The following is an 8,382-nucleotide window of genomic DNA, read 5'->3' as shown; positions in this document are numbered from 1 at the left end:
AAAATAAATGAATGAAGTTTTATTATAGATCAATTGAAAGCTTCCTTATACTTTTTAAATGGCTAAAGTTCTTAATAATTTCCAGTGTGGGGCTGGAGAGATGGCTCAGGGGTTAAGAGCACTGACTGCTCTTGCAGAGGACCCGGGTTCGATTCCCAGAACCCACATGGAGGCTACGAACCGTCCGTAACTCCAGTTCCAGGGGAATCCAAAGCCCTCTTCTGACCTCTGTGGCACTGCACGACACGGGTGCACTCACATACATTCAGGCAATACACTCATACACATAAAACAAAAATAATAAATAAAATATTTTTTTGAAAAAAAGAATTCCCAGTGTGGTATGATGTTTAAAACTCATTGAATTAAATCACATGGAAAGGCCAATATTAGCATCTGTCTATTTATTACATACACACATGTGGGGGTGCGGGGAGAGACTCAGTCATGCTATAGCCAAAGGACACCAGTCAATAAAGGACAGAAAAGTAAGGAACAGGAGAGGAGAGAAAGTGATAGGAAGGGAGGAAAGAGGAGGGGAGGGAAGGGGAGGGGAGAAGATTCGTGTCCCATGTTAAGACACACTATCATATCCTAATTCCATTTCTTCAAGTCATGTGAAGCCAGGACATCTTCTGGGCCAAAGGGGTGACTTGAAGAAATGGAATTAGGCTATGACAGTGTGTCTCAAAATGGAAAGCAAATCTCCTCCCCTCCCCTCCCTCCCCTCCCTCCCCTTCTCTCCCCTTCTCATTTTCTGTCCTCTCCTGTTCCTTACAATAGTAAGGAACCACCTTACTGTGGCGATGGTGTCAGCACACACAAGTCTAATCAAACTCAGGCAGACAAAATTCCAACATAGAACTGGGAAAATGAACAGCAGACCCCAATCTTATCAAAAGAAATATTGGCAACTGATTGCTACTAGGTGAGGAAGAGCTGATCTTCTTAAAACAAGGGACTCTAGATAGGCTAACTGGACCTCAGTGGATGAAGTTGCACTGGGGGACATCTGGGGGACACTAACTTCACATAGTGGGCCTTAACAGGAATGACAGAGTATATGGGCTCCAGTGGGGGGAGGGGGTGCCAGTGGGGATGGGGGTATAAAGATGATTAAGATTGTTTCAGATGTTTTGTGTGTAAAATGCACAAAAATTCAATAAAAACAATTTTTTTTAAAAAAGGTATGAAAGTACCTCTTTATTTTGTGTGAAATGCCTCATACAAAATACCTACAATGTGAGCCACATTCCATTCTGAAGGTAAACCTTTGATGGGGATACATAGGGTTCCCAGTGGCTGAGGAAGACAACAATAGCAACAACAAAAAATGCACCTCCCAACTTAGTTGGCAAAATAATTCTCTGACTTGTTTTGTTCTCCACGAAAGCCACAGCCTCAATAGGTTTGTTATAGCATCCATGCTGAAAAAGAGCTGCCAGAGGGGCACAACATAGAAATAATCCTTAAATAAAATAAAAACATCACCACTGTGCAACATTTGATTTTTGACATCTGAAAAATGGAGACCCGTACTCATGCTTGGCTAGGAAGTTACTATTAAAAAAAGGTAAAACTCAAAGACAAGCTGACAGGGTTGGAAATATTTCGTGACAGTGAGGACCTGCCAGCGAGGGCTGGCTGGTGGCGGAGCCTCTGCAGCAGAGCTGGTAGCCTTCTTGGAAATCCATCCTCACGCTTACAGGAAGTCTTCTGTCCCCAGACACTTCAGTCTCCTGTGGAGAGAACTGGTGAGGAGTCAGGACACAGCTTGGTCAAGGAACCAGGCTACTGTCACTCTTACTCTTTCAGAGTCCTAATGTTTGAAAAAGACAATGGTAACCTCACCTTGAACCCGTTATTCTACCGTACAGAAATATTGTTCCAGTAAGAAAGACAAAACTCCCACTTGCCTCTGTAAAGACGTCATGGAAGAGTCTAGCGAGCAGAGGAGCTGTACATAGGTTAAACCTCCACTTAAAGCCCTATAGCCTCAACATATGATTGTACTTAGAGATAGTGTCTTTAAGGAGATGATCAGTTAAAATGAGGTAAGCTCTAGTCCAACATGACTGCTATCTTTACAAGAAGAAAAATGTTGAACACACAGATACATCTAGAGTATAAGTACACAGAGTCAGGTTCTGTGATGACAGTGAGAGAGACCCAAGATGGATTCAACTCTGTGGACACCTTGATCCTGGACCTCTATCGTCTGGGCTGTGGAGAGATCATTGCATCTCATTAAGCCTCTCGGTCTCTAGTATTTTGGAAAGGAGGCCCCAGATTGCCTTTTTTCTGTTGGAGCCTTGAGCTAGGATGAAAAGTATGTCCTCTGTGCTGTCCCCTTCCATTTCTCTCTGTCCCATCAGATTTGCAGGAATGATGACTAGCTGGTACTCTGCTTCCCTAAGCTCCTCCTTTCTCCCCTCAATCCTCCCCTCTCTTTACCTCTTCCTCCTACCTCTTCACCTAGAGTCTAATAATCCTTTGTTCTTGACAATACTCATGATTCCCCCATTCTCTTCTGTCTGCCTCACAGTCCTTTTGCTCACTCTTATATGTGTGCAAACTTATATTGGGATTGGTGGGGGAGAGAGAGTCTTTGGTTATTAAAAGACACTGAAAGAGGTTCCTGGCTCCAGAAGGATCTTAAGAACCAATGATACAAAGACAAAGCTTAAGTTTGTAGACAAAAATAATTAACACAGAAGACCCAGGTTTGAATCCCAGCACCCACATGGTGGTTAACAACCATCCATAACTCCATTTTCAGGGGATCTGATGCCCTCTTATGACCTCCATGGGAACTACATGACACAGGCACTTCATACTTACAGGCAAAACAGTCGTACACATAAAATATAAATAAATAAATATTTAAAAATCATTAATACAACGACTAAAAAGAGAGACAAGATGCTTAAATTTTACAGGGTTAGGGTTCATCGGCAAACAGAATAGAAATTAAGACTGTTGCTGTCCATCTTGAGTAGTCTGCAATGTTTTCTTCTGAGTTATCTACAACTAGGCAGCAGTGGTACCTAAGGAAAGATTATGACTAGCAGGCGGCACACTGCATACTGGGACAGATTTTACTGCTCAGAGCTGGGGCTCTAGAGGAGCAGAACTAAAATAATAGAAGAGGATTCACGGGATTTGTTCACATGACAGGAGGCTAGGTTACACAACATGGCCGTTTATATGCCACAGAGACAGAGAATCCAGTGTCTGCTCAATACAAGAAGCTGGTAGTCTCAGTAGTCTCAACTGGATGCTGAAGTTCTAGAAGCTTCCTGGAGAGTAACCGGTATGGAGTCCACACTGACACGCTAAAGGTGGAGTCTGATGTCTACAGGCGATGGCAGCAGAGGTGGAGGACCCACCACTCGGAGACTAGCATGCATGCCCTGGCTTCCTTTTAATTCTTCATTTTCTTTTCTGGGCTCCTAGCCCATTGGGTAATACTGCCCACATTCAGGGTGCATCTCACTTTACACACACACAAGTCACTATCTCACATGTCAGTCTTCTTTGAAAATGCCACAGACACACCCAGAGGTGCACTTCACTGGTCCTAAATATCTCTAAATCAAGTTAAGTTGCCAACGAAGACAAGTCATCACAGGAAGAGCTACTGATGCTGTATTTTTAAGACAGAGTCATAAATAATAAGAGACTTCATGAATCATTTGTCTATGGCAGGCATATTGTCTATGACAATAGTGTTACATGGATTTACTCGTTCTGCAGAACAGTCTTCTGAAATATTTACTATCGTTCACATTCTGAGGATGGACTATATGAGATTTAAGAGATCAAATTGTCCAAGAACACACAGCCAATACGAAGGAATGCTTTTAAACATAGGCTCTAAAGCCCCCAGTCTTGATCAACTGTATAATTAGGTCCCACTGACCTAATGAGTAGTGACTCATAATTTTCAATGGTCAAGAAGCCTGGGTTTTCTGTCTCACAAACTGTAACTCCAGTTTCCAGTTTTCTTTCTCCTCTGTACAGAACCAATAGCTATAATTTAGGTATAGAGACCATGTGTATAAACGCACTTCATTTCTTTTCAATTTTGCATTTTTCTTGCATTTACCACACAGTGTTTCATTCTCCCCTCCCTCCTGTCCCCACATATACCAGCTCATCCTTTCAAACTATGGAGACAGCCTTCTAGCCTCATAAACTAGAGATCATATTTATTCAATATTAAATTGCCCTTTGAGCCTTCAGTGAAAATGCACATTTATTTCCAAGTGCCAAGCACATTACTACAATTGGCCTTAGAATTTTCATCATGATGTTCCCAGAGTTCATGATAGACCAGGGAGATTTTCTAATATCAAATATAAATCTAAATAGAAAGCATCATTTTAAAAAGTATTAAAGGTAAAACTTTTTGATTATCATTTTTCCAAGTCATCGCATTCGGAGCTGCTTGCCTGAGCATCCATGGAGTAGTTTTTCTCAAACTTGCTAAAACTGGTTGAGGAAGAATGCGTCAACCCGACTCCGACATGTTTTCAAACATATCATCCCAGGGTAATTTCTTCTTCCCGCTTAATGAGGATGAGAAAAAAATGTGTCTTTCCTGTTTTGGTTCTAACTCAATGTCTAGCAAGACAATGCCTTTTTCACTGTTACAACTCCAAAGTAACACTCTTCCAGAACCATCCTTGACTTAGGCAAATGACAGGAAACCAGTAAAATTTCTCTGTGGCTGGTTTGAGTCTTGTAGGAGCTGCCCAGGTGTGCATTTCTTGTGATGCTATTTCCTCTGCACTGAAACATTCTATTAAGGCTCAGGAAGTAAACAAAATGGAAACAAAAGTCTCAAAAAACTGAAACTTAACAAGATCCACAAGGTACCTTCTCAAGGTTGTAGAAGCTGTAATTGCTGGGGAAAGGTGACTGTCACCAACAGAACTGCCTACAATCAGTGGCAGAGGGAGCGCTGGGGATGCTGCTTTCGTGGGTCCTCACCCAGGCTGGGGTGGCCTTTTCGGTGATGCACCTGCCTTTCAGTCATCACGCACCTGTAACAAACCCCTCACAATACTCTCGTAAGTAACCCCAATAAACTCACTGATTCACTAAGCTAGACTTGAGTAGAATCATTCTTTGGTCTTTCATCAGTACCGGATCTGGTATGAATAGGTATTTGTTCACGTGTCCCCCAGGGGAAAAAATACAACAGCATATAAATTCCATCTTGTTTCTTTCATTAAAAACTGCCAAGTGGGGGCTGGCAAGATGGTTCAGTGGCTGAAGGTACCTGCTGCCAAGCCTGAGTACCTGAGTTCAATCCCCCTTATGGTGGAAAGAGAGAAGGGACTACAAGTTGCCTCTGACTTCCACATGTGCACCTTGCCATGCACCTGCTCCCCCCAAACACTAATAAATAAATAAATAAATAAGTAAATAATGTCAAAAAATATTTAAGTGCCAGGCATCACAGTATCAAAAAACCTTTGACAAGTGAAATATGAATGTGGCAGGCACACTTTCTTAGCGCAGAACTGTCTCTATCACAGCCTGCATTCTTGAGAGACAAGTGCTCCCAATTTCCACTGACTTCTCATTATGAGTTCATGTCACTCTAAGTAGGCTCATGGAAAAATCTGAATGAAGAGCAATATTTACTTCACAATACTGCTACTTCTGTTGAAGGACTTATAATAGGACTTTTCCATATGATTATCCTAATTTGTTAAATTAACAAAAGTGGAAACGCATATCATTTTCCCCAATGTATTCTCTTAACTACATAAAGCAAGAAATATGTTGTCAAGCCTCATGTCCAACATCTACTTCTATAATGTAATAGGAATTTCAAATAAATAAATTTAGTGTGGTCTTTTTTGTAGCAGACCAGTAAGTGCTGTGTGTTTATCACCTTGCCCTTTCTTCTGGGAATTTCTCCCATCTCATACATGTATTTATATGATACTGATATGTTTTCACATGATCCTACCCCTTCCTTCGCAAGCCACATTTTATTTGTTCTAGAAGTGGGGAATTAACACATTAAGTCCTTAAATATGTTGTCTCTCTACAGAGATGAATCTGCTGTTATTTTCTAAATGGATACAGTATCCAACTGCTTCTTTCTAAATTTGTATCATTATACCCATAGATCAGTACCGCTCTTAGACCTACCTCATCAGAGAAGTTTCTTTGTGCCCTGGATAGGAGTTAACCTAGAAACTCACAACGATCAAAGTGTAGATAGTATCAATGGAATACTCAGTTACAAATAGGACATCTATATCACACCAGCAAGGCTCAGAAACCATCACAGAAGAGGGGGCAGAAAGTCTGTAGGAGCCAGAGGTAGGGGAGGACAGGAATGAAACAGTGTCTTCTGTACATGACACTCAGGACCACTGTGTCACAGCAGCTGTCGTGGCCTTCACAAGAGCTGCCCTAGATCAAGCCAGTCAATATTCTGGCATTGGGGGGGGGTAGCGACACATGAGCCCTCACCCCTCACTGAGGGGCTATCTTCATCTGGTGGATACTAAGGGAGGAAGTCAGTTGATCCAATAAGTTTGCTGCTCAGTTAGATTTTGCTACATGTCACCAAAATATCCTACATGTTATATTAAATATTTTTATTAAATATTCTTTGAAATTATATTTTCATTTTAAGACAAATAGTACTGCAAAATTAAGGTGTTCTGAAACTAGGTACAATCATTTTAAGAATACAGAATGGAGCTTTCAGATTGCTGGAAAGGGGGGACTGACTACAGGTAAACCAGGGTAGATGTTGTAGTAGGTTAATATCAAACATTAAAAGGAAAGAAATGCTTCTAATTAGAACGATCCCTTGTTAGAAAGTCAGACTTCATGGCTTAGGAGGGTATGAGCAACCTATCTTCTCTTTTTTTGTCAAGCCATGAAAAATGGATACCCAATCCAGGTTCTTTGGTGCTTTGGGAAGATTCTTGTTTATTTGTTTTATTTTTGTTTATGTGTGTGTGTGTGTGTGTGTCTTGTGTATGTCCACATATATGAAAGTGTGTGCAGAGGCTAGAAGAGGGTACTGGGTCCCTGGAACTGGAGTTGCAGGTAGTTGTGAGCTGCCTGATGTGGGTGCTGGAAATTAGACTTGGATCCTCTGGAAGTGCATTAAGTGTTCTTAAGCTCTGAGCCATCTCTCTACCACCACTACCACCCCCAGGCAATTTTATATAGCAACATAATAATGCTATATAATGGCAAACACAATGGCTACTATCCTGGGCTCTCAAACCAGGCTCCAAATGAACTCATCATGGTTCAGACTCTTAACTAATTGTTTGGTCTTGGGAAATTTCCTAACTATCTCAAGCCTCAGTTCCTTAATGGGAAAACCATGAAACAGTGATTCATCTTGCGACTGCAATGAAGAGTAAGTTAACTTAGAGCAGTGTCTGCACAGCTTTAAGTGTTTAATGAGTGTTAGCTGTTCCATGCTGATATTGCCATCCTCATCACTGAGGTCCAAGTTGTGCAATGGAATGTTAGAGCATAAGAATGTAGATTGCCGGCTGAGAGGAGAAAAAAAATGTGGTGATCTAGAAAATTACAGGTTCTTAGAGTTGTGGCTCCTTCCTGTGAGCCTGGAGCCCTGGTCCCCTCCCATGAGCTAGAGTTGTAGTCCCCTCTCTATGCTAGAGCCGTGGAAGTTGGCGTGGTGCTGAGTCCCCCAACCTCATGAGCCAGAGCTGTGATTTATCTGGTGAATTCGAGCCATGGTCCCCTCCTGTGAGCCTGAGCTGTGGTCCCCTCCCATGAGCTGTGATTCGTTCCCATGAGCTAAAACTCTAGTCCCTTCTTGTCAACTGGAGCTGTGGTTGCCTCGCATGAGCCTGAAGCTTTGGACCCCTACTATAAGCCACAGTTCCACTTTCCTCTGGTGGTAAGCTAATGATAGAGCAGAATAGAGCATAGAGGACTTCCTGACGCTGGACAGCATCCTCATAGCCCCCTCCCCTGAGATCCCAGGTTGTGCATGGCAGAGGCTTTGCCTCTATGCTGAGGACAGGGGAGGCCTCTCTTATTTGAGAATTCTGCTCTTGAGAGGGCTAATTCTCTGGAAGGAATCTTTCACCTCCCCTGAGGGCTGGCTGTGCTCCTTACTCCACACATGGTATGTGGTCTTGATGTTGGACCTCTCCCATTAGACTCCAAGAGTTTTTCCATTATTTTTCTACTATTCTTCTACAGCCCCAGTATGTCTTCACCTATCCCCTAACTGAACTTCTAGAAATAGAAACCACAGTCTGGGAAAAGAAAGAGAGAGCAAGGGAGGTGTGTGTATGGGAGAGAGAGAGAGAGAGAGAGAGAGAGAGAGAGAGAGAGAGAGGAGAAAGACAGAGAGAG

Source organism: Nannospalax galili, unplaced genomic scaffold (assembly GCF_000622305.1).
Source record: "Nannospalax galili isolate Female #2095 unplaced genomic scaffold, S.galili_v1.0 scaffold255, whole genome shotgun sequence".
NCBI lineage: Eukaryota > Metazoa > Chordata > Mammalia > Rodentia > Spalacidae > Nannospalax > Nannospalax galili.
The sequence above is the reverse complement of the archived record's forward strand: the minus strand, read 5'-3'. Positions refer to the sequence as shown.